General features: G+C 36.8%; 1 long non-coding RNA gene and 1 pseudogene across 2 annotated transcripts in view; one reads left to right on the forward strand and one right to left on the reverse strand.

Moving 5' to 3' along the window:
• LOC149771754 (uncharacterized) overlaps positions 1-4,604 on the reverse strand; it is a 43,263-nt gene extending 38,659 nt beyond the window's left edge. For both annotated transcript variants that reach the window (XR_016418159.1, XR_016418160.1), the window contains exon 1: positions 3,909-4,604. This is a non-coding gene — a long non-coding RNA (uncharacterized LOC149771754). The remainder of the gene's footprint in view (positions 1-3,908) is intronic.
• A 13,739-nt stretch (positions 4,605-18,343) lies between these two features.
• On the forward strand, positions 18,344-19,875 carry LOC149771755 (MAP kinase-interacting serine/threonine-protein kinase 1 pseudogene; annotated as a pseudogene).
• The last annotated feature ends 5,400 nt before the right edge of the window (positions 19,876-25,275 follow it).

Consider the following 25,275-nt stretch of genomic DNA (forward strand, 5'->3'; position numbering starts at 1 on the left):
TTTAGGTAGTTGTCAAGCAAGCTGATATTTGATATTTACTTTGCTGTAAAGTAGCAAAATATCTCGCATTTAATAAACTAGGAACTTGGCAATAATAGGCAACTGGAGACGGAATCACCCAGTATCTAAGAAAAGGTAAAGTAAAAGTCATATGGATAACCTTAAGTGTGTGTGTGTGTGTGTGTGTGTGTTTAAACGTAGCTTTAACAAATGTTTAGTCATATCGCGACGATGTCTGCAGTGTGACAGTTCATAATGATGTCTAGCACTGCGAAATCATGCCACAGACATGTAGCTTGATGTCCCACGCAGTCACATTATCCTGATACCAGGTAGACCAGTCCTAACACTAACCTCTTAATGCTGAGTGCCTAGCGAGGCAGCTGTTAGTGCCATTTTTGTCTTTCGTTCGAACCGACGACCTCTGAGGTCCTTACGGGAAAATGATAACCTTAGGAAAAATGCTTTTATAAGAAACAATATAAATACAGAGCATAAGGTCAAAACTTACGGAGACCTGGGCGCTACAGCCGCTAAATACAATATAATAATTGAGATTCGCTACAATATCTAATGTTATTAATAAAATAAGGAAAATATATGAAAACCCAAAGTATGCTTGGGAAGCGCTCTACATATACTGGATCAAAAATAAACTAAATGTACATCGAAATAATAAATTAACAAAGTCCCACAAAGTTATCAATATATAAAACATAATTCAGATAATTCATAAATATAGGGATAATCAAAGAATTTGGCAGGAACATGAAAATACAATTTATGGTATTATAAGAGAGGAACTAACATAAAACAATTGTAACAGCACAATGGCCAAATATCCAGGTGGTCTGCGGAGATATATGGAAAAAATGGGCTAATAGTCAGGCAATATGGGGAGATGTATGGAAACAATGGGCTTAGCCAGGCAGTCTGGGGAGATGTATGGAAACAATGGACTAATAGCCAGGCAGTCTGGGGAGATGTATGGAAACCATGGGCTAATAGACAGATATGATAGGGAAATGTACGGAATCAATGGGCTAATAGTCAGGTAGCATGGCGAGATGTATGGAAACAATTGGGTAATAGCCAGGTATCATGGGGAGATGTATGGAAACAACGGGCTGATTTCCAAGTATGGAAACAACGGGTTAATGGCCAGGTATCAGGGCACATGTATGGAAATAATGGACACCCCAACTATGCTGGTAAAATACTTTCACAATGTTTGGCTAACTGGTGAAACAGCAACAAGGCGCCATGTAATTGAGTCGTACCTAAATATCCCTTAAGAAGAAAAGAAAATTTTACCAAACAAAATCCATGTAATTATTCAATATACAGTAAATAAAATAAAACAAAAATGTCTATTTAGTGATATTTTTTATATCTAGAGTGTATACCAAATTAAAGTAATATATACAATTATTCAAATTTTATAATTTCAAATATGATTATATGTGGACAAGTGACATTTGTGGCACAAAGAATAAAATAGTAAACATAGCTAATTCAACAAAAAACAAGGGAGAGGGGCTTCAGAAGATTATCCTATTAAAAGGCGGTATTGCAAATGCGTACTAGAAACCCCACCCACAGTAAGAATCAAAGATATAATATGACAGGTAACTTGGATTTTAAGTTCTATAAAAATACGTACAAAAGTACAATTAGGCACAAACACAACCCGTACAGAGAAAAGGAAAAGGCTAGACTTGAAAAGGCACTTCCATACAAAGACTATAAACATTTGTTGAGACTTAAAATGTCCAGTCATCGCCAAAAGAAAAGGTTATCACCGAATGATAAAATCACTATTCAGAATTATTTAATATACAATGTGAGATGGGGGAAAATCAGAATAAATGAATCACTAGTCACCATCTGGACGGTAAAATAACTAAGGTAGATGTGCAACATGTTATAACAAGTATTAAATCTGGGAAAATCAGGTGGAATTGATGCCCTTTCGATTGACTTTTTATGGCAACTGGAAATATCAAGGTACCTATCTAAGAATTTTAAATACATTATTTGATATTGGATACATCCCTAAGTGTTGAACCACGACTGTTTATCGCACACATTCACAAAAGAGGAATTTAAATATACGTGACAACCATTTTGGGATTAGCCTTTTACCAGTCTTCAGCAAAATATTTACTTCAATTTTAAATGAAAGACTAACTGCATCAAAGAAAATATTTTAGGTGGAGATTAAGCTGGTTTTAGCTGTCGATATTCCACTGTAGATAATGTATTTATCCTATGCACACTGATATGTAAATTTTTTAGAAAACATAAATGTAGGTTTATGCTCTTTTTGTTCATTATGAAAAGGCGTTTGACCGTACTGACATGAATTTATTATATCATAAATTAGTAAATGAAAATATTAGCAAAATACTTGATACTAAAAGCCATATATGCAAATATCAAAGCTTGTGTGAAAAGGCAAAATGGCTTGACAGAAATATTTAACTGCCATGTTGTGGTAAGAAAAGGTTGTGTTTTATTACCCACTTTATTTTCATTACTTCTAAATGATTTAAAGACATATTTCTTATCCGAATAACGGTGTCACATTAGACTTTCTAATTTATTTGCACCGTTGTATACGGTTAACTTGGTTGCATCTTCACAAGAATTCTAAATAAATTAAAAGACTACTGTGACATTTAGAAATTAAATATAAACCTGGAAAGAAAACTAAAATTGTAGTTTTTCGAAAAGGAGGATATTTGAGAAGATATAAACTTTGAGTTTTTTTAATAGTGATATGCGTGATAGAGACAGTATCTCATTATATATATTTTGGCTGTGTACTCTCTTCTACAAATTCATGGCATACGTTTTAAAAAAAACGCTAGCAGTACAAACGGCAAATCTCTATTCCAAATAGTTGATGCTAAACAGCACCAATTTTGAATTATGGGTCGAAGGTTTAGGTTTTCTTCAAAGCAAATGACAGTAATGCTGCATATACGTAATTTTATAAATATATTATTGGTTTTACAAAACACACTCCAAGCACTTTTATCTATACTTAGCCAGAACGCCAATGCAAATTGTAAAATATAGTAGGATTCTCAAGTACTGTTTCAAATTATTATAGATGACTGATGATAGTTTCCCAAAAAAAAGCTATAACCTACAATTGCCACGGGGCGAAAGCTGTGAATGTTGGGTAAATAAAGCTATAACCTATAATTGCCACGGGGTGAAAACTGTGAATGTTGGATAAATAAAGCTATAACCTACAATTGCCACGGGGCGAAAACTGTGAATGTTGGGTAAATAAAGATAAAATCCTACTGTTTCCATCCAGAATGGGAGCAGTTTGAGTTAGCCAAGGTTTCCAGTGATAAGAAACACTTTTCACTTAAACAACGTTTTAAAGATATTTTTCAACAAGACCTAAATGGAGAGTTACATTCAAATGATAGATTACGATTTCATAACATCTCAAACGATCCGAGTTCTCAGTGCTATATAGATTGTTTCAACTCTTCGTATAGTGTTAAATTGCTATGCATGTTTAGAAATGGAAGCTTTCCCATAACGGCAAATATAGGCAGGTTTAAAATTATCAGTTATGTCGAAAGACTGTCCTTTTTATGTGCAGACACAGAAGATGGGTTTCACCATTTTCTGTTAAATGCCCCATGTATGAAAATTTGAGAAAGATTTATGTACCTTCACACGTTCATTGTAATGCAAATCACATCATATTTCATATCTTTATCCCGATAATCAAATACTATTAATATCCTGCATACTTTTCATACTTATCTAGCAAAATCTATAAAAGTTAGAGAGCCAATGTGTTAATCGTAGAATTACGTTTTGTGGTTGTACCGTATGTTTAGTACATCGTGTAATAAGGGTCGATGGTCCATACTCACTGGTGACCGGGAATTTGACGTCGACAGTGCATAGTATTATATGGTGCTGGAATTTTCGCCGAAAAACAATAGCCTGAAATTCCTGGATACTTTCCATATTAAGTTTTCTCCTTACGTTATTATTAGCCCCGTCGAGTGCCTGGTGCGAGAGAGTCTTGTTTTTCTGTTCCAAAATTTCAAAACGGACAATCATGCTCAAGCATTAAGAAACTCGTTCTTAATAATGCTTCAATAATGTCTGAGCGACTTTCGTTGTCCATGTCCTATTTATGCCCTATTTAGATTTCTCAAGTTTTCAATTAGCTTCGGATTAGTTTGAGCCGGTTGGAAAGAAAATGTTCACTTGTTTCTGAAACATTATTGTCCTGTATTCACCCCCAGTCTTCTGTTTCAAAACATTTAAATGGTTTAGAGCCTTAAAATTTGATAAAATAGGTTTTGGAATTACCACTTTTGGATTCCTTGATTTTCGAACGTATTCATTTTTACTACAGACCTGACCTTAGACCATTTTATGAATCAACTATTGCACTGTACCGTAAAATTATATTAAATTACTGAGGTACTTATAAATTATAATGCCGTATTATCAACTAGGTACAAATACGTAAAATTGTGAAAAATATGGAACATATGTGAAAATGAAATCAGCAAAAGCAAAAGCAATTCTAAACAATACTTATCTTTTTCCGTGAATGGTCCCTGCTTCTCAAAATATCATGCCGAAAGGGTGAACAGGTCGTTAATTCCTGAAACTCCTGTAGAAAATGAACGAAGACAGGCGATTATTTATTATAACAAAATCTTTATTTCGTCCCTGATTCTCGCCAAACAGAATGAGCACGGGGTCCTTTCAATGGATCAGTCCCTTGAGATCTCTGAATTTGCACAAGTATATTTTTTCGGGCCCAGAATAGGAATGCAATCGAATTTAAAATGCCAAAAATCCTGAATATTTCTCAGACTTACAGTATCTTTACACTTACGTCCTCACTAATCGGCGTGTCTCTTACTGAGAACCCGGACTCTGAAAATTAATACAAGTTCTAAGTCTCTATTTACTTGAACCTCTACAAATAATTTCAAAAGATGTTTAAATGTTTTAGAGGGGGGAGGGTTTTTTTCTTCAAAACAGCATTAGATATAGATACGAAAGGCAAAATAAATCTATACAATACTGATACAAAAAGCTACCCTCTGCTACTCACGAGGCCTTCCGATTTATTTGTGGACACCCCCGAGACCCTCAGCTATATAAACTAATAGATTCCTAATATGACCCCTTTTTGGCTGAGATGACTTTTTGCCAAAATTTATAAAGTGATTTTATGTGTTCGTATTTCCCTTCCCGACCTGTCGTTTTGGATAAATTATATAAAATCAAAACTAATTTTTGAAGAAACCTTTTATATAGATGTTTTGGATTAGGGCTCCTGTTATTTTATGGATACGTACTTGATTGGATTTCTTTAATTTCCGTCCCCAGGTCTTAAGCTCTTTATGTAAGAACCATATTCCCCTCCTTATGCATTGCACATTATGGCTGGTTTCTTCACTGATCTAAATTTTTTGATCCTTGACAAGGATCAATATTTTATGTCCAATTGCGCATGCACATAACTCATGATGCAATGTTGTACGCTTTACCCATAAGTATTCGTGTTTTTGGACTGGCCTTCATATTTCAAATTCTTAGGTCGTTATTTCTATCTTTTCTATTTCCATCTTTTCCAGCGCGTAGCTAGACCCTTTCTAGTCATACGCAAGTATAGATTAACGAAGGCATTCCCCACGTCGCGTAGAGACGAGACGGGGTGCTGATGGGAGGGGTTACCCTCTCCCGCTAGTGGGGAGTCGGGGTGGGGTGCGTATAACCAATGTAAACACTAGTCATGAAATGAGTGATTTTTCTCACATAAAGTTTGATTGCAATACTACAAATCATTAAAATAACTGGTTTGAAATGCATCACTTCATCTTGTCACAATTTTCGTACGTAGCTGCATATCCGCGTAAATGTAGTTACGCGCCTGTTTTAATAATTAAAAAAAAAGAAGTATATTTTCATTCGAACAAACAATAGAATGGGAGGTACGGGGTGGATAGTTCGGGCATGAACAGTGGCACATCACGGGCTGTCCTTGCGAATTAGACCCCTAGTGCGTCTGATCTACCTACCATTCTTTCCTCACAGTGGCCTTACATATTCCGACCCAGATCTCATTTATAGTGACTTTTTTGTATTAGTTTGTTGGGTTTTTTTGTGTTGTTTTTGTATATTTTTTTTTAAGAAACGGAAGCGTTTTGTACACAATGTTTGCATGTTGTTTGTTAGTGTTACTGTGTTTTCCTTTGCATTTTTCTTTTGTCGTGTTTGATATTGTTATACCCCAATCTTTCGGAAATTTCGGTGTGACCCATACTAACTTGCATTAGCCAGTGTTATTCTTAGTGAATCCTATGAGTAGTGTTAGTCTATGAATGTTATGCGAGTTTCCTTTCGTCTTAAGCTAGTTCTTTTGTTTAGTAACCCTCCCCCTCCGCAGGGAAAAATAGGTGTGCTCTGTTTATAGGCAGGGCCGGCGCCAGAGTATCTGGCGCCCTAGGCAAGGTTAGATTCTGGCGCCCCCCCCCCCCCGGAAAATATAAATTTCAAAATTTATAAACAATACATTTTTATGAAAAAAATTCAACTTTTGAGCACATACCAAGGGTAATTTAAAAAAAAAACAAAAAAAAAAAACCTCTGTGCTCAAATGTCCGGACACCCCCCAAAAAGCACTACTTGATACTATTTTATTTGAAAAATTAAGACGAGAATAAACAAACATAAAGATAGACATTAGTGATGAACTAACATCATAATGGACAGTTGAACATTTCTTTCCTTGTTTATACCATTAAAATAAGGAGTTGCCCCCCTCAATTTGGTTTCCGCGGCAAACTGAAGGTTTCGTATGCGCGTGATTCCACGGAAAAAACTCGTGGCCTATAAAAACACGGGAATGTAATTACGTCCTGAAAGTTTCGTATACGCGCGATTTTCACTCACTCATTTGGCTTGTTCCGGTCAGCCTGGTGTTTCAGTCAGACTGAATCTACCCGATTATTTGTCCCTGTATAAAATAAACCAGGATAAAAAAGACCCTCAATAAAACTGAATTTTATTTATTTATTTTTCAAAACTTGTTGATTTGGAGAAATGCGCCCCCTGAAATCAGCGCCCTAGGCGGCTGCCTAGTTTGCCTATATGGTAGTGCACACATCCCCTTTTGGGACGGATTTGTTCGACCGTCTATTTCATTTCATGGGGTATGTTATTGTTGTTGTTGTTGTTGTTTTTGTAGGGTTTAACGCCATTTTTCAGCACAAAATAGGCAAGACATGTCGGCCAGTACAAATGGTGGAAGAAGAACCAGGGAAAACCCCGAAAAGAACCACCGACCCATGAGAAGCTACTGGCAAGCTTTCTCACGTACCCACATTTGCCGAGCCTGAGACTATAACCCACGCAGACAGAGATGAGATGTCGGTGATCCGTAACGGTGAGCGGTTAAGACCACTCGGTCACTTTATGGGTTATGTCCAGTCTTGGTATTTATTTTTATTTTCGTTTGGTTTTTCCCGATTATTTTTTTTTCTACGCTAAAAATCCAAATCTCTCTCTCTCTCTCTCTCTCTCTCTCTCTCACACACACACACACACACACACACACACACACACACACACACACGCTATTCTTGGTATATTTGTTTCGTTTGGTCTTTGCAGGTTGCCTATGCCGTGTTTACTCTTTGATTGCATTATTTTCCAGTTGAAGATACAGGTACGTAAATAGTTGTTTATTACTTTGTTACGAGAATTTTAATCGTGTACAAGGCGATGGTCTTCTAATGGTACCTCTCCACATCCCATCATTATGTTTATTATTTAAGTACTCATTTGTTTGTACAAGTATTTCGTGTCTATGTTGTTCGTATATATTATATTATTTTCATGATTTTTGACACATTTGGTTTAAATATTGTCTATATTTTTTCCATCTCAGTTTATTTGCATTTAAGTATCACGTCTTTTTCGTATTATAAATTCCTATTTCACAAAGGAAGCACGAGAAAATCGTCCTTAAACTATTAAACAACTACTTCACCTGTCAACCATATCTCTTGAATATACGACACACTTTATACAGCACGAGATATTATATTTACCCGAGTTTTATATTGTTACGACTCTATGCTCTTCGTAACCGAAAGAAAGCGAAACTAACAAGGTGGGTAAATTTTAAAGAGCAATTCATTTCACTGGAATACAAACTGAAAACTTGGGAGGAACTTGCAATATTGTAAATTAGAGTCCTAATAATACTAAATGTCCTATCACATGTCCCAAAGAATAGAATGTCCCGAATTGATGCCAAAGGTATTGAATGTGATGATGTACCAATATTCATGAAGTATCACAATGATGTCATCCAGAATGTCTATCAATGAGTTCTCACAGCAGTGCCTTAATCAAAAATGTTAATCAGCTTGTTGTAATTCCAAGGAATACGTTTAATAAATAATTCCTCTTAAATTATATCTGAACACAACTACAGATGACTCCACAGACTGATAATAAAATATGAATAAATAATTGTTTACCTTGTCGTTTATATACACCCCACTTGACCTATGTCGTAATAACATTCTATGAAAAACCAATGGAAAATTCCAACATATTGTCGACAAGTTTGCTTTTTAGGACATACCAAATTTATAATATCGGTTCAGCCTTAAATTACCATTTTGGTACAGGTTTCTAAAAAATGACAAAAGTCAGGCCAAAAATTTACACGCAATGACTGACAACGTGTGTGTGGGTGTGTGGGTGTGATTTGGAGTTTCAACTTCGCTTTATCAGTTTTTCAGTCATATCACTACGGTGTCTGCAGAGTGGCAGTTTATAGTAACGTCTAGCACTGGGACATCATGCCGCAGACATTTAGCATCATGTCCCATCCATTCACATTAGCCTGACACCAGACCGACCAGTTCTAACACTAACATCTTAATGCTGAGCGCCAAGCGAGGTAGCTGCTAGTACCGTTTTTACGTCTTTGGTATGATTCGGCCAGGATTCGAACCCTCGACCTCCCGTATTCGAGTCTGACACTCTCACCACTTAAGCCACCGGAGCGGTCCAATCACGGGCAGAGGTCAAACACAATATGAATTAAACATGCACAACACTATACTAATTTTCATTGCACATTTAGGTTATTTTCTGAATTCGGATAGTGTTTTTGCATTGTCAGTTTTTTGAAGGTATAGAATATACATTAGAATAGTTTTGTCTTCCCATATTTTTCCCATGTTTGTATATATAAAACTTATGTTAATCTATATCCTTTGTATTGGTTGGTGGTATTATTTTCATGATCAATTATTCAAATATATGTCAGACTGTGAGCTTTTCTTAATAATTTTATTGTATATGCACATGTATTTTACACTTGACCTAGCACGAAATCAATTTAACTATGTACCTGACTAGAGACACTGATTTTGAAACCAACATAATAGATAGCTAATACTTCTCTGTGAGTATATTAAATATCATGATCATTTTCAATGCAAGTAAACATGTTTATCTCATTATTATTCTAGTACATTGTAATTCCCCAGTGGAAAATTCTTTTGTATCTGATATTTGCCATCATGTTCTTTTTAATTTCAGTAATAGACCTGTTCTTGTTAAAAACTTGTAATTTTATAGAAATAAACTTTTGACCCTCATCCTGGTTCTCTTTTGTGTCTTAGCGTTTTATATAACGCTGTTAAATAACAAGTTACTCGCTCTTGCCTTTACATCTTGAACCAAGATCAGTCGTATTGTTGTGTTCAGATTGTCACTGAGGTGAATTATGCAAATTACTATTCACTGGAAATAAAAACTGTTCATCAATAATAGTTTTTGACAGAAACAATTTGGAATCATAGCAAATTCAGAGAAGAACATTTTTGATTATATTATGAAGCATCATAAGATTTAGCACATCACCACAATTCAGGTCATTGGCACATTACTACGTTCGAAACTACAGTCATATGAACATACAAACATCGAACTTATTTAGAATACCACTAGAATTCAGTTGAAACTTTATACATTTGGACTTGTGATAACAATTTTAGGACTATTTGGGGTTTAATTCTCAGTAACAGCAAAATAAAAAAAAACGGTTGCTCTTCAAAACTCCGCAGCATGTTAATATCTTTCCATGTCGATAAGAATGGATGATGGATCCTCCTCAGACTCTTTCCCAATCAACAGCGGCGTGAAGCAGGGCTGCGTGCTGGCGCCGACCCTTTTCGGGAGCTTCTTCTACCTGCTCCTGGCCTACGCCTATATCTGCACACCATGCCCGGTAGGCTGTTCAACCTGGCACGACTGCGCTCTGAGATGAAAGTGAGATCGCGGTGCTCATCAGGGATATGCTTTTTGCAGATGACGTGGCTCATCTGACCCACACCGAGGATGCCCTCCAGAGACTGGGAGACCGTTTCATTGATGTCTACCAGCAGTTTGGGCTCACCATCAGCCTAGAAAAGTTAAACGTCAGCGTGCAAGATACCACTATCGCCCCTGGCATCAAAATGGACGGTATCACCCTGGAAGCAGTCAACAACTTCACTAATCTGGGTTCAACCATCAGTAACACTCTTCCGCTTGATGTGGAGCTGGACAGAAGACTTGGAAAGGCAAACACCATCGTGGCACCACTAACGAAGAGGGTGTGGGTAAACAACGCGCTGACAGAGCACACCAAGATCCAAGTCAACCAGGCATGCTTTCTCTGCGCCCTTCTATATGGAAGTGAGAACTGGAGCACCTACAAGAGGGAAAAGAGCCGGCTCAACTCCTTCCATATACGGTGCCTAAAACGCATCCTGAAAATCAGCTGTCAAGACCGTGTCCCACACAGCGATATCCTTCAGCATGCAAGTATCCGCAGCATGTACTCCCTGCTGAGCAAACACCGTCTTCGATGGCTGGGACATGTCTGACTCATGGAGGATGGGAGGCTGCCAAAGGACATCCTATATGGTCAGCTGGCTACTGGCACCAAAGAGTCGACCGGCTCTGATTCCGTTTCAAGGATGTGTGCAAGAGGGACATGAAGGCAGGCGACATTTTACCCGACTGCTGGGAAGTGCTGGCCGAGGACCGAGGTACCTGGAGACTGGCGGTAAGCAAGGGCATAGCAGTCGCTAATGCGAGGAGAAGCCAGCTGCCGGCAGAGAAACGTGAGAGAAAGAAGAGCTCGGCAGCAACTCCTGCAACTCAGACTTCCCAATATGTCTGCACCAACTGCTATAGGGACTGCCACTCGCGCATAGGCCTGCACAGCCACAGCAAAACCCGAGACAGACGACACTCCAAGGGCGATATTCTCTTGAGACTGAGCAGCCAACGAACGAACGAACGAACGAATGAACGAGTGAATGAATATAACCGTGTTCAACCCTATCGAAGGCAGTATCAATGCAGATTTTTCTCATTTGGTTTGGTTTGGATAAAATCCAATTATCGTTTGGACTGTTAAGGTATTATTTATTATATTTATGTCCTTGTCCCACAACTTTAATACTATTTTACCTATGCACTGCTTAATTCTGTTTGCTAATATTTTACTTCTTTTATAGGGGCCCCGTGTGGCCGATTGGTCTTAAGCGCTCAACATTACGGATCACTGCCATTTCACTTCTGTCTGCGTGGGTTCGAGTCTCGGGCTCGACTAATGTGGGTATGTGAGAAAGCTTACCGGTAGCTTCTCGTGGGTCGGTGGTTCTTTCCAGGGTTTTCGCGGGTTCTTCCTCCTCCATTAATACTGGCCACCATGTATAGTCTATCTTGTGTTAAAAATGGCGCTAAAGCCGATTACAACAACAAAATGTTATATAATTTTTATAGTTTTCCGTATTTATCGGTGATATTGGTTAAAGGTTTTTAAATTTTCTTCCTTCCCTTTTCCTTTATTTTAGTTAAATTGCCTACCTTCTTTGTTCTCGTCATTTCTCACTGGAGAAGATTGTTTTCACAAAAAGTTTAAATATTGGTGAGATTTCTTATTAAATGTTTTATAATGTTCAGCATAAGGCCATCTGAGCCCTTATTTCGATTTCCCCTTATTTAATTGTATTGTAGCTTTCATAATTTCTTTTGTTATAGAATTATCACATTTTGATTATGACTCGTCATTTATTTGTATGAATTCCATTCTCTCATCAAGTCACTATGAATATCCTCATTGATTACGTCTTGCCTTATGTATATTTTTGCTGATAAAATTTGCAAGGTTCTAAAATTTAATCTTGCTTTTAATACTATAATTTTTCTTCAAAGCATCGAAGTTTCTTTCCTTTCCCTCTTTAATCTCTTTTCTATGCAATCGCTTCGCTTTTCTATATAAATATTTTAATTTTCCTGCTCTGATTTCGGTTAATTTCAATTTTTACTCCTGTATCTTATTACCCTTTAGCTAGCTCTATTTGGTTAATTGTTGCTTTTCGTTATTAATATTTAGCTTACATTCTTTATCGACGCTATTTCTCTTAAACTATACTATTCTTTTTTTTTGTATTTCTAACACTCTTTTCAATGTTCTCCAGGCTTTATAATATATCATTTCTTAACCTGTATTGTATGCCTTCAGATTTCTGTTATTTTTGCTCTATATTCTTCTTTAATATTGAACTGTCAACTGTGTATATTTACTGTGTTATGTATATCTATTTTGAATGTCTAACATTATTTGCCTATGATTGTAGATTGTATGGGTCATTTGTAAACAACATATTACATAGACAACGTTTGTCCCTGATGGTAGATTATACTGCCACACTTTTCAGCTGTTGAGAAAACCCAATCAGCAGACACCCCACGGCTCATCATCAAACTGTTTCTGCATTTGACGGACCATGTGTCAGAATAATAGTAGACTGTGTTGGTCTCTTACCTAAGACCAAGTCAGAAAACCAATGCGTGTTGACCATAATGCATGTGTCCACAAAAGTTCCAGATGCAATTCCTCTAAGGTCTCACTGGACAGTTTATTTGGTGAATTTTCATCCAACAATAACCAATTACAGAAAAATGAGAATAATTTTACACTGAAGATACAAATAAAAACAAACTAATGATATTTGTAGAAAGCATACACGTGAGATTTTGACTGCAGTAATCAGGTTAATTCCTGATGCAACTGGTGGTTTTTATACTGAACCAACACTGCCACCAACCCCTAAATTTTACATTCAATATTTAATATTTTCCTGTGACAAGGCAGCTAAAAGAATCAGTATGTGCCTTATGCATGAATAAAGTTCACTAGTGCTATAACAAATTAGCAAACTTTTCATCACCCCTCAACCATCTAGATTTTTAGATATTTACCTCTGTAGCAGACACACATAAATATGTAAGACAAGCCGGCAGCTCATTTGCAGCCCAAGTTACGCATTTGATCTCCAGTGCTCATCTAATTGTGACAGGCAGTCATAATCAAGCCAACCTGTTTTCAAGCCTAACTCGAAGTAAATCTAAACCATATTATCGATTTAGCTTATGTGTGAATTTATATTTGCTAGGCTTGTGATAATTAGGTTCATGCCTTCTACCTTAAAAATTAGAGGAGTGTCAAAATAGGAAACTATCCAGCGAGACCTTTGTTGTTGTTGTTGTTGTGGGGTTTAACGCCACTTTTCAGCACTGATAGGCATTACATGGCGGCCAGTATTAATTGTGGAGGAAGAACCCGGGAAAACCTCGGATAGAACCACCGACCCACGAGAAGCTACTGGCAAGCTTTCTCACATACCCACATTGGCTGAATCTGAGACTCGAACCTGCGCAGACAGAGGTGAGATGACAGTGATCCGTAACGGAGAGCGCTTTAGACCACTCGGCCACTCGGGGCCCCTCCAGCGAGACTTAAAGGCTATTGACACTAAACCCATAGTAAAAGCTTTAATAAAGTGTGTTGTTGTTGTTGTTGTTGTGTGTGTGTGTGTGTGTTGATACAGTTTTTGACCATCACAAATCTGTTTAGTCTGATCCAGGGTAAAATTGAATGCCTAGAATTTCCAATTTAGCTTTTAGTGCAATAGAGGTAACTCGAACGGGAGAACCGTAATATGGACCTCAAAAGTTTTACTTTCAAAAACTATTGCAGGGGCCCTCTCAACTCTTACTTTCTTACCATTTATTTATATTCCCCCTCTCAGCAATAGGGAGACACACACACACACCTTTGCATGGAGAAGATATCTACTTCTCCCTCTCCATTTGGCATGGTTAATATACCGTTTATGTACACTCATCGTGCTATTAAGGCGTTGAGTACGCCCACTGTCACGGACACCCCTGCATTGCCAAGTCTACACAGTTGATAAGCTGGCTTCTTTCCGCTTAATCTGCGATCAGCATCATCTCATGCCCTCTTTTATTTCTGTACAAAAATATGTACTTAATTTATCTCCTAGTTTGTTCAACGATAGGTTTGGTGAAAAAACTAAGTGTTTGAACACAACAGATACAGTGAAGAAACAATTAAGTGAATGCAAAATATTAGCATTTTTACTAACCTCTTTTTCCATGGGCACGAGATTCAGTTGTGAAGTAACAAAGAAAAAAAAAGAAAAGAAAAGACAAGGCTCCATAAGCCTTTTGATGGTAAGTCCGTCCTATAAACTTGCAATTAATGAGTGCGAATCCTGCGTGAACTGTGTTGTATCTTCACCCGAAACGAACCTGATTTGGCTCCATGGTTGCAGATATGATTTCATTGCTTTCGACGTGATGTCTTCGTCAGTTAACAAGGGCAGTCTGAGAGGCTGTGTGTGCTATTTATGTTTCTCAACCCTCCCTCTGTTTTCTTAAACATATGTCTAACGGCTACACACTGAAGAAATGGTAGCAGAACACGCGTGCTACCCGTGCAGCACGGTCAGGTAATTAGTGTACGCCTTGTGATCTAGCGTAAACAGGGTGACTAGTGGTACACCTGGCAGACTAATTAATCGTGTGTTGAAAAAACACCTGCTTGGTCTTGTGTTGGTGAGGGGTTGACAGATAGAATCACCATCCCATCCCCCGAGTGTGACTAATTTACCAATTCCCATCATACCCAGTTGCTACACTTTGTTCCTCCCCAACCTTCTGTAGATAGTATTCTAATTCGCCTCTGTAAATTATGGCTATTTTGATTCTGAGAGTGATGGTTGAAGAAAATAACTTGGTGATGCATTAAATCGTGTGTATGTACTGGATTTCGTTGACGCGTTTAGCGTTACGTAGGGTAGTTTTATTGTTTATTTCTTCTGTTTTTTCTTCTTTCTTTTATACCTTGACCAATAGCAAATGAGCAATGAACGCATCTCGTTGTAGGTAGTTCACAACGAGATATCCATATTGCATGATGCTCACGGGTACTTTACCCTTGGGTCTTGATTGTGTTTTTATAGTACATATTGGACGTATGTGCCATATGAGGTCAGTGTGATTACGAGATCTTGTCAGGTAGTGTCTACTTCACAGACAGTTTACTACGGCGATAGGGATGAATACGAGTTAATTTTATGATACTAAATTCTACTTCCAAGTGTATCTATATAAATAATAATAATAAACTGACAACGAACAGTGCAAAATTAGTATCTAACTATCCTGATCACTTTCGACTCTTTAATGGGTCTTTTTCAAGGGCAAATACAAAACATAGACAAGTCAAACAAATAAAACAGAAACTCTTGTGTTTGGAAAACTTTACATGACTAATTTTACAGGAATGAAACCTTTAAATTATTATGTTTCAACTAGGTTTTTTTCCGCTTGTTGCGGACGCTGGAAAATATTTTATATTGACCAAGAAATCGATGAGCGACAACGAAAGCTGTTATTTATGTAAATTTATGTATGCGCAAATTATATCCTGGATATTTGATTGGTACAGTAGTCATTATATGCTATTGAGTGACAAAAAATGCAAATGCAGATAATTATTCAAAAAGAAAATGTGTTGGCTGCAAAAAGATAATTTTATTTGTGTATGGCTGTCTTTTCCTAGTCTTCTTGGTTTAACCGCTTGGTTTCAGTGTTCTTTAGATGACAAAGAAGCTGTACAGAAGCCCAGACGCAGAACACTTCTATCTCCAGTGGCCGCATTTTCAGTGATATAACACTTATTGCAATTGCTCACAACCCCAACTGGAGTTCCGAAACCAGGAAAGAAAATGAATCGTACTGGATACGCCGCCTTAGAACTATGAAACCAAGCGTAATGGTCATAAATACAATGTGCCCTGTTGTATTTAAACGTGAACTTATGTCAATTTAACTTGACATTTATGTCCGCGAGCGTTTCTGTGAGAACCTAGTTCAATGACGACGGTGTTTTGATACCTATTTGCGCAAGTATTTGTTGTATTGTTGCAGTGAATTTTAAGCTGACCTCCTTATATTACCATGTTAATTAGACATTTTTATCAAATAAAGGGGGTGGAATAAATACAAAGTTTGAAGGCATGCAAAGCCAACCTGTGTAAGAGCTAGATGCCTTGGTCGAGTGAACGTGATCTAATTAAACAACCTTATATTAGCATATCCATTAACAAATGTGACCAAAGATAGTAAGATAACCAAGTAGATACTTTATGACATCAAGTTCTGTTTCATAGATACGTTTTATTAATGAGAAACTAGTTAGTAATCAATTTGCAATTATTGAACTGGCATGGATGAGAAGTTGCACCATTACTTGCAATGAAATCATAGCATCGATATTTTACTAATAGAACAGACCGCCCAGGTGGCCTAGTGGTAAGAGCGTCCGCCTCGGATGCGGGAGATCGTGGGTTCGACCCCCGGCCGAGTCATACCAAAGACTTACAAAAATGATACTAACAGCTGCCTCACTTGGCGCTCAGCATTAAGAGGTTAGTGTTAGGACTGGTCAGCCTGGTGTCAGGATAATGTGACTGGGTGGGACATCACGCTACATGTCTGCGACATGATGCCCCAGTGGTAGACATCACTATAAACTGCCACACTGCAGACATCGTAGCGATATGACTGAACAATTCTTAAAGCGACGTTAAAAATCCAAATCACAAGACACTAATATAACAATTCAAAAACTGATTTTCGACGATGACGACTGTTTCACGAACTAACTGTGCTATTGTTGTTTTTCTTCTTAATAAAATGAATCTTGCTTGCTTGTGAATTTGAATAAATAACTAGTCTGGTTAGCTGTTTAGTATTGCATTGCATTCCACTATAGTAGAGTGTAAAGCATGGAATACAAGGTTAAGGGAACCAAACAACAACATAAAGCAGTGATATAATACACAATGTTTTCGCGTACACATGACAGTTGTTGAAACTAGCTGGAATTATGTTATCGATCTCTCAGCGGTTTGGCATCTTGAAAATAAAGGTCACTTTTATGTAAAAGAGAATAACTTAGTTAGAAAAAGCGCTTTACGGACAATTATTCCCAACAGGTTTTATGGTAAGCACAATAGGTATAATTTTTGTTAGCGAGACAGGAAAAGGTACAATTTTGTATCCTCATCTGGTTGAACACAATTTTTTAATTCATCTGGAATGATATTTTATTTATTATTAAAGGAAAAATAGCATGACTATAAATTACTCACAAAAGACAGTAACACATGAATATTCAATGGAAGACAGCTCACGGAAACTGAGGCCAGAAAATTTATAATAGAAAAGCCTCGAGTTTTCAGGGGTGAAAAAAAGGACGGTATAAATTTATGGAAATCCGTGCATATTATCTTTAACCATTTTTCAAGTTGTTTGCAGTAATACATTTCCCACAGCAGTTGCCATTAGCGATGCCATTTGAAAACAACTATAGTCTACATTTAAAAAAAAATATTTATTGTTAAGACATCTGCCTATATAATTTAAACATTCCGATATTTTCGGATTTAGTACAACCAAAAAGCTTATTACAAGTTGCTTCTAATTTGACACAAAAAAATCCAACAATAAATATTTGTCTAAGTACATCAAGTGGAAAGGTCGTATATATTTCATTGCGTAGACTAGCCAGACAATCATCTATGTTGAATAAATGCTAAATTGTAAATTTTTAATTAGAAATATAACATTTACAAGATTTTCTTTACGAAAATATTCTCTCAAAAAATTAGAAAATATCGATCAATTAAGCTCTTGGCAAATGGCTATTTGTGGTAGCACTATTAAGAAACAAATATCAATTAAAAGCTTGTCAGATTAATTTCTTGTTTTCCTTTGTTCTGTTAATTGTTAACACTTTATAACTGTGATATGTACTCTTCCATTCCAAGGTGTGAATAAATGAATCAAGCGAATCAGTCAATCGTCACAGCGAGGCCAGAGGAACTTCCGTGAGTGCCTAATTAAGTGCATACTCAGTGTCAGTACGGGATTTATTTGAATACTGTTGAATTTTAGTCGTATCGACAGGATGACACGAGCCAATCAACAAGCCGATTGTCTCCAACCGATCACATATATAAAAGGTGCCTGCATTACAGTACGTTAAATGGACTGAATATGGAGATGGATAACGATTTTAAAGATATGGAAATCCCTGATTTACGTGATGCAGAAAACAACCAAATTTTAAATCGGAATTCAATCAGAAACCGAAAGAAGAAAAAAAGAGCAGCTGACATTCCTGTTAAAAACTTTTATGATTTGTACAGACCAACAGGAGAAATGTTAGGTAATGGTGCAATTGCTTCAGTGCAGACCTTTCAAAATATTTCCAATAACACAGAATATGCTGTAAAGATCATTCAGAAAGACAGGATCCGATCTAGAAGCAAAGTCTTGAAGGAAATAGAAATCTTTCACTTGTGCCAAGGTCAGGAAAACATCTTGCAGCTTTACGAATATTTTGAAGAAGAAGATCGATTTTATTTGGTCTTTGACAAGATGTTGGGAGGAACCTTGTTCGACAATATTGAAAGAAGGGGTCACCTGACTGAGACGGAAGCCAGTTTAATAGTGAAATGTATCACACGAGCCTTGGATTTCCTCCACAATAAAGGTATAGCCCACAGGGATCTTAAGCTAGAAAACATATTGTGTGAAAAGAAAGAAATATTCCCGATACGAATATGTGATTTTGACTTGGCAAGTGGTGTGCCTATTGGAAGTCACAGGGATATATGTACCACACCAGATCTCCTGACGCCTGTTGGCACACCAGTGTATATGGCTCCGGAAGTTGTTGAAGCTTGGGTTGGTGATTCCTTCTCATACGACAAGAAATGCGATCTCTGGAGCCTGGGAATAATTATGTACATCACGTTGTGCGGTTACACTCCATTTTATGGCCACTGCGGAGGTGACTGTGGATGGAACCGTTATATGATTTGTCAGGACTGTCAGGATTTGCTTTTCAGCAGCATCAAAAATGATGTTTATGAGTTTCCAGAAAACGATTGGAGTGTAATCTCAGACAGTGCCAAGGACCTCATTCGTCATTTGCTGGTACGAGATCCACGCAAGCGTTATTCTACCAAGCAGGTCTTGAACCATCCCTGGGTATCTTGCCCACCGGCTGCTACTCCTCTCGCTACACCAACAATGCTTTCTAGGAATAGCAGTACCAAGGACTTGGAGTCATTTGCTGAGACGGCTATTTCAATCAACCGCATGCTGCAGCAGCATCTAACAATTCACGAGTCCCCCATACTTCTTGATAATGAAGAAGATGAAAGTGATGAAATTCATTCTGAAGAAATTGTAGTACCACCATTTAAACTGACCCCACCCGCTTCCAACTTGGCAAAATTACGAACACATTTGGAGGTCGGGACAAGCGTTCGTTCAACCCAATTTGATAGTGGCTGTTCACTGCCAAGGTATCAGTCATCCGCAGGGAGAACCATTATTTAAGGATTTTTCATCTTCATAACTGTTTTTAAATAATTACCAACACATAACTTTGCTCTTTGCGATAAAGATTGATTTGAAAAGTGTTGGAATTTGCCGATATATCTTTGGAAGAACTACAACAGCTGAAATTGTTTAAAGAGCTATTTGACCTATTTCCGGTTTGTTTTGAAACCTTACTTTTGTTTTGTTATCAGAATCTATTTGACAAACAATTGATAATACTACAGCAATTCTTTATCTTCAGCAGAATTTTTTATCCCATCAAACATCATTGCATTTGTCCTTTCTCATTTGATCATGCGGTCTATGTTTATCCTGTTATTCAGTCTGCTTTTACAAGCAGTGCTACTTTGTTTACATTTTAACTTTTAATATATTTCACGTCACGTAAATGCGCATGCATCAGTTTTACTTGAATTGCTGCTAAAATGTAAATGACTTTTATTCTGTAAAATGATATTCCATTTAAGTCCAGTTCAAAACAGCTATTAATGTCTACGGTAAAAATGATGCTTTTTCTAATAAAATACGACTGAATTCTATATGATCGTTAATAACAATACGTGGTTCTGAATTTCATTGATAGGAGAGTTTGTTCGGTATTTGTATTAATATTCAACTAGTGCTTTGATTTTATAATTATGCTGTTATTCATGAATGAGGTTGGTGGAATGTAAAATGTTCTCTGATGCTTAAAATGACGTGTCAAAATAGAGATATTTTATATCTAAAGTGCCAGTATATCACCAGGTGTTAATATGTAAATCTTACTCAGTTTGATTTCTAATATTTCTTCATTAACTAAATTCATACTAGCATCTTGATTTTTTTCTTTAGTATATTTCGCAATTTTATTTCATTCACATTTACCGGACACTTGTAATTTATAAAAAAATGAATATTTTTCTGAATAGTATTTTTCTGATAAAAAGTCTCATTTCTATGAAATATTGTTTTCCATTGTGAAATTAAAATTTTGTATTTGATGTGATTTGTAATTTTCTATCTATCTATCTAAAATTTTCTAAAAAATCAGATTCACTCAAATGATTTTCAGCAGAGAAATATCATTACATACATATATTTAAGTAGCCATAAGTATCGTTTGTCTTCCCGCACAACAATGTTTTGCATGCAGTGCTACGGGTGAGAAATTAAAACCAATTGTAATTGACAATTCTCAGAAACTCCGCTGTTTTAAGGACATTACAGACTTGCCAGTGACACACACAGTTTACAGAAAATCGTGGATAACTACACGGATATTCGCTAAATTGATAAATAAACAAAAAAGTCGACGGGAGACATCATCATGGTTTAGGACACAATATAACAGCTTTCTCAATTTTATGCACTTGTATATGCACAGACACTGATGATTTCGTAACAGCTCTCTCTCTCTCTCTCTCTCTCTCTCTCTCTCTGCAAAAGCATCAGTAAACCCAAAACTTCTCAAAACCGAAAAAAATAGGTTTTGAAGAGTATCACTTAATATAGAAATGTTGAGACAAAATAACTTAAAATTTTAATTCTATTTTTGCAATAATTAGAACTTTATTTTGCCTGAAAAAGGAGTATAATATCTGAGTTTCTCATGCATTAGAAAATATTTATTCTATAATGCCCTGCTCCAAGTGTCTTGCTACCATCATCCCCTCCTTTTTCAGACGAACACTGAAATTAAGATACATTATCATAGTTGTAAGTCCATTAAAGCATATTTTCCCAATGTGACGTATTTGATCTGTCCTTGGCTTGGAATATTTGGTCGCAGGAGTTGGAAAACGTACAGCGTCTATCACGTCATCCTGAGAATGAATTGGCATTTACTCGCCCGTCAAGAAGTGTATAAACGAAACATATGATTGAAGTGCAATGTGATAAGAATCAGGGATGTATTATGTTTCTTTCTTTAATTTGCATGAAATTGCATGCATGGGAAGCATTTTCTGAACACTTGTAGGTTATAGTTTAAAAGTGATTGGTTTGCCAGTCAATTCATAGCAAGATTTTTGTCTCGACCATAAAGTAAGATTTTCTGCCTTTGATGAAAAGTGTTATCTCGATTTGAACAAATAAAACGGTGCCATAAAAATATATAAATAAATTGAATATTCCGTCTAGAATAGTTTCCTAATGCAAGACATGCCGAGCACACAGTACAGTGTTTGCCGAATCAGTTACCTAATAGCATGTAAATGTTCATTCCTTAATTTCCAAGGAAATAAGTGCAAACAAATCTGTCTGAAGTAAACCTTGTATTTAATTGATATTTCTATTTCAGCCATAATACTAAATAGATATAAATATCCATTTAAATTTTATATAGACACTACTTATTCCATGCATGGCATGAAAATTAACGTCAAGCGGTGTTGGACTAAATTCATCCCCCCCCCCAGCACTTTTAGCCTATTCAAATATTGTTTCTGAACCCCAAAAGAGACGGATATTAATACTGAAACAGAAATCTCACATTTGAAATATTCAAGGAAATATTTTATCTTACCTGAAACCACCTGGTATTAACACCAGTTGCATAAAGTCGCAAATATAATAACCCATTTGTTAGATGGATATAAATTTAAGAAAGGCCAAAATGTAATTGGTTGTAGATTCTAGATTGGAAAATATGTACTAGTTCAAATTACAATTTATGTTCGTATCCTGGATCTGACAATAAGTATTGGTCCTGAGATGAAATAGAGACTGCAAAACACTCGGCTGTCTAAAATGCCATGATCTTAAAAACATCGCACTTTACAAGACTCCGTTTTCTCAATTACATCAATCTCATCGATTCCATCAATTACATCAATCTCATTTATTTATTTTACATACAAAACTTTCGGTAATTGATTCAGTCTGATAATTAGTTCATTCGGCTTTGGCTGCCATCTAATAGGATTTGCAGTGATACATTCAAAATAACTTGTAAACTCTTATACAACGCATATTTTGTACGTCTCAAATGGTTAATAAATTCCAGTTTGTAAAATCTTGTGAAACGTATATGTAAGGGTATGACAAAAGTGCGAAAAGTTACGAAAAGTTGAGAAAAGTTACGAGAAGTTACAAAAGCTTACGAAAAGTTGCAAAAACTTAAGAAAGGCGAAGACGAGAAAAGTTATCTTGAAACGATTATTAAAGATTAGTTATTCACAAAAGTTATGTTATGTCTGAAATTACATTACCTGTTAGCAATACGAAAGACTTCCTTTATTTGATAATGCTTACTAAGAAAATGAGTTTCCACAACTGCTACGAAAAGTTCAGGTCGTAAGCGCTTGCGTGTGTGTGTGATTTGGATTTTTACGTAGCTTTAACAACGCTTGTAATATCGCTACGACGTCGGCAGTGTGACAGTTTATAGTTAGTTTAGACCAAGCCAATAGGGAATAACTTTATATCAGCAACTCAGCTGCTCGAGTTTATCTCAAAACCTACAATATAAAGTCGAAAAGCATGATTCGTACATTACAGTGGAGTTGCTTGGAATCAATCTAAATTGCTCGGAACTAGTACACAAAATACAACAGGAGCAACACAAATTCGATATCAAACATCAAATATCCCAAGATGGTGATTTGATAAGGCAGACTCGAAGATGTTTCGCTCTCTATGCGGGTAAAGAATACCGATCAGCTGTGCCACGACAATACTGAAGAATTCAATCAAAACATAGATGAAACTCTGCCCTTTACAGCTGATCGGTGAAGCCCCAAAACTATTGGGGGAGAAGTAAAACAGTACAATGGTGGAATGACAATTGTAAATTAGCCATAAAGGAGAAACGAAAGGCTTTAAAGACACCTTTTCTATAAGGAAAAAGAACAACTATCTCAAAACGTTATTCTCACCGCTAAGCAAAAAAATGGAAAAATTTCTGCTCCTCGTTAAACCACGAGACAAGTTACAAACTAGTACGGATCCAAATTAAGAAAATTAGGGGCAAAACGCATCCACAACCCCAAAAACTTTCAGGATTAACTAAAACTAAAGAAAAAGCTGACAGAATGGCATCTCATTAGCATAAACGCAAACCATTCCAAAAGCGAGAATCTCCCCTTATGTTGAGGGGTAACCACGCGAGCCCCCTAAACGAAGACTTCTCACAATACATGAACAGAGAGAGTCGCTATGCAAAAAACAAAACAAATTAAAAAAACTAAAGAAAACCAACACAAAACACATAAAACAACAAACAAACAAACAAAACTAAAACTACATACCCCAGGAAGAACACACTGTGATTTGAGATCTATTATAAACCTCCCAGAAAATTTGGAACAGGTGATTTTGGATCTGCTGAATGCAATCTGGAGATTGGCAGAAATTCCAACAAACTGGAAACTTGCAACATTAATCCAGATCCCAAAATCCGTAAAGGATGGAGCGGACACAAATTCTTACAGATCCATCACACTTACCAGCAATAGCTGTATTATTATGAAAATGATAATTTACAACAAGGTGAAACACCATCTAGAAAGCAGTAATTTGGTATCCCAAGCATAAAATTAGCTCTCAAAGCTAAAAGGAAATGCACAGAAACCTAACAACCGTCTTCCTTGATCTAGAAAAAGCTTATGATCTTATCTGGACAAAAGGTTTAATTGCAATAGTAACCACTAATCAGGGCCGGATCGAGAGTGGGTTTTACGGGGTTTTCGGATCCATAGGGCTTAAAAAGCACACACCCACAAAATGTACAGTCACTTGTCACTTCAATTTCGACCTTCATTTATTCTTGCTCATGTTTATCGTGTATCATGCATGTGTATTTGGTGCCCTTTCGAGGAAAGCCAGGGTCATTTTGAAATTTTGGAAACCCTCCACTACCACCACCACCAACACTTGAACTGATCCGGCCCTGACTATGGTTTAACAGGCTGTATCCATACATGAATTGCAAATTTCCTAACCGGTCGGAGAATCGGAGTAAGAGTAGGCGACCAACTATCAGACATACACGAGCTCGAAAATGGAACTTCACAGGGCAGTATAATTAGTCCCACTCTTTTTAATGTTATGGTTCATGAGCTAGAACAGCCAATAGAACAATCACGTCTGCAAAACGGGTAAAACATCCAGTGACGATGTGGTGGGCGAGGTGAGGATAAGATTGGGAAATGGGCAGACAGATGGGATTTCAGATTTGCTCCAGGCAAAATAACTGTAGTACTGTTCACCCCCAAGACGAAAATTCGTATAAGACCTCTGAAATAAACTAAAACAGTACCTTGATTAAATCTGAAAAATCCGCTAAATTCCTGGGGATGCTTTTTGACGAGCACCCTTCATGGAGCAGACACATAGCCGAGTTAGTGAGAATATATATACAGGAACCTAAAGTGAACCAATTTGAAGGCGGACCAGGACACACTGTTCTCATTACAT

This window comes from Sinohyriopsis cumingii, unplaced genomic scaffold, assembly GCF_028554795.1.
Source record: "Sinohyriopsis cumingii isolate HCF-2022 unplaced genomic scaffold, ASM2855479v2 utg001699l, whole genome shotgun sequence".
Taxonomy (NCBI): Eukaryota; Metazoa; Mollusca; class Bivalvia; order Unionida; family Unionidae; genus Sinohyriopsis; species Sinohyriopsis cumingii.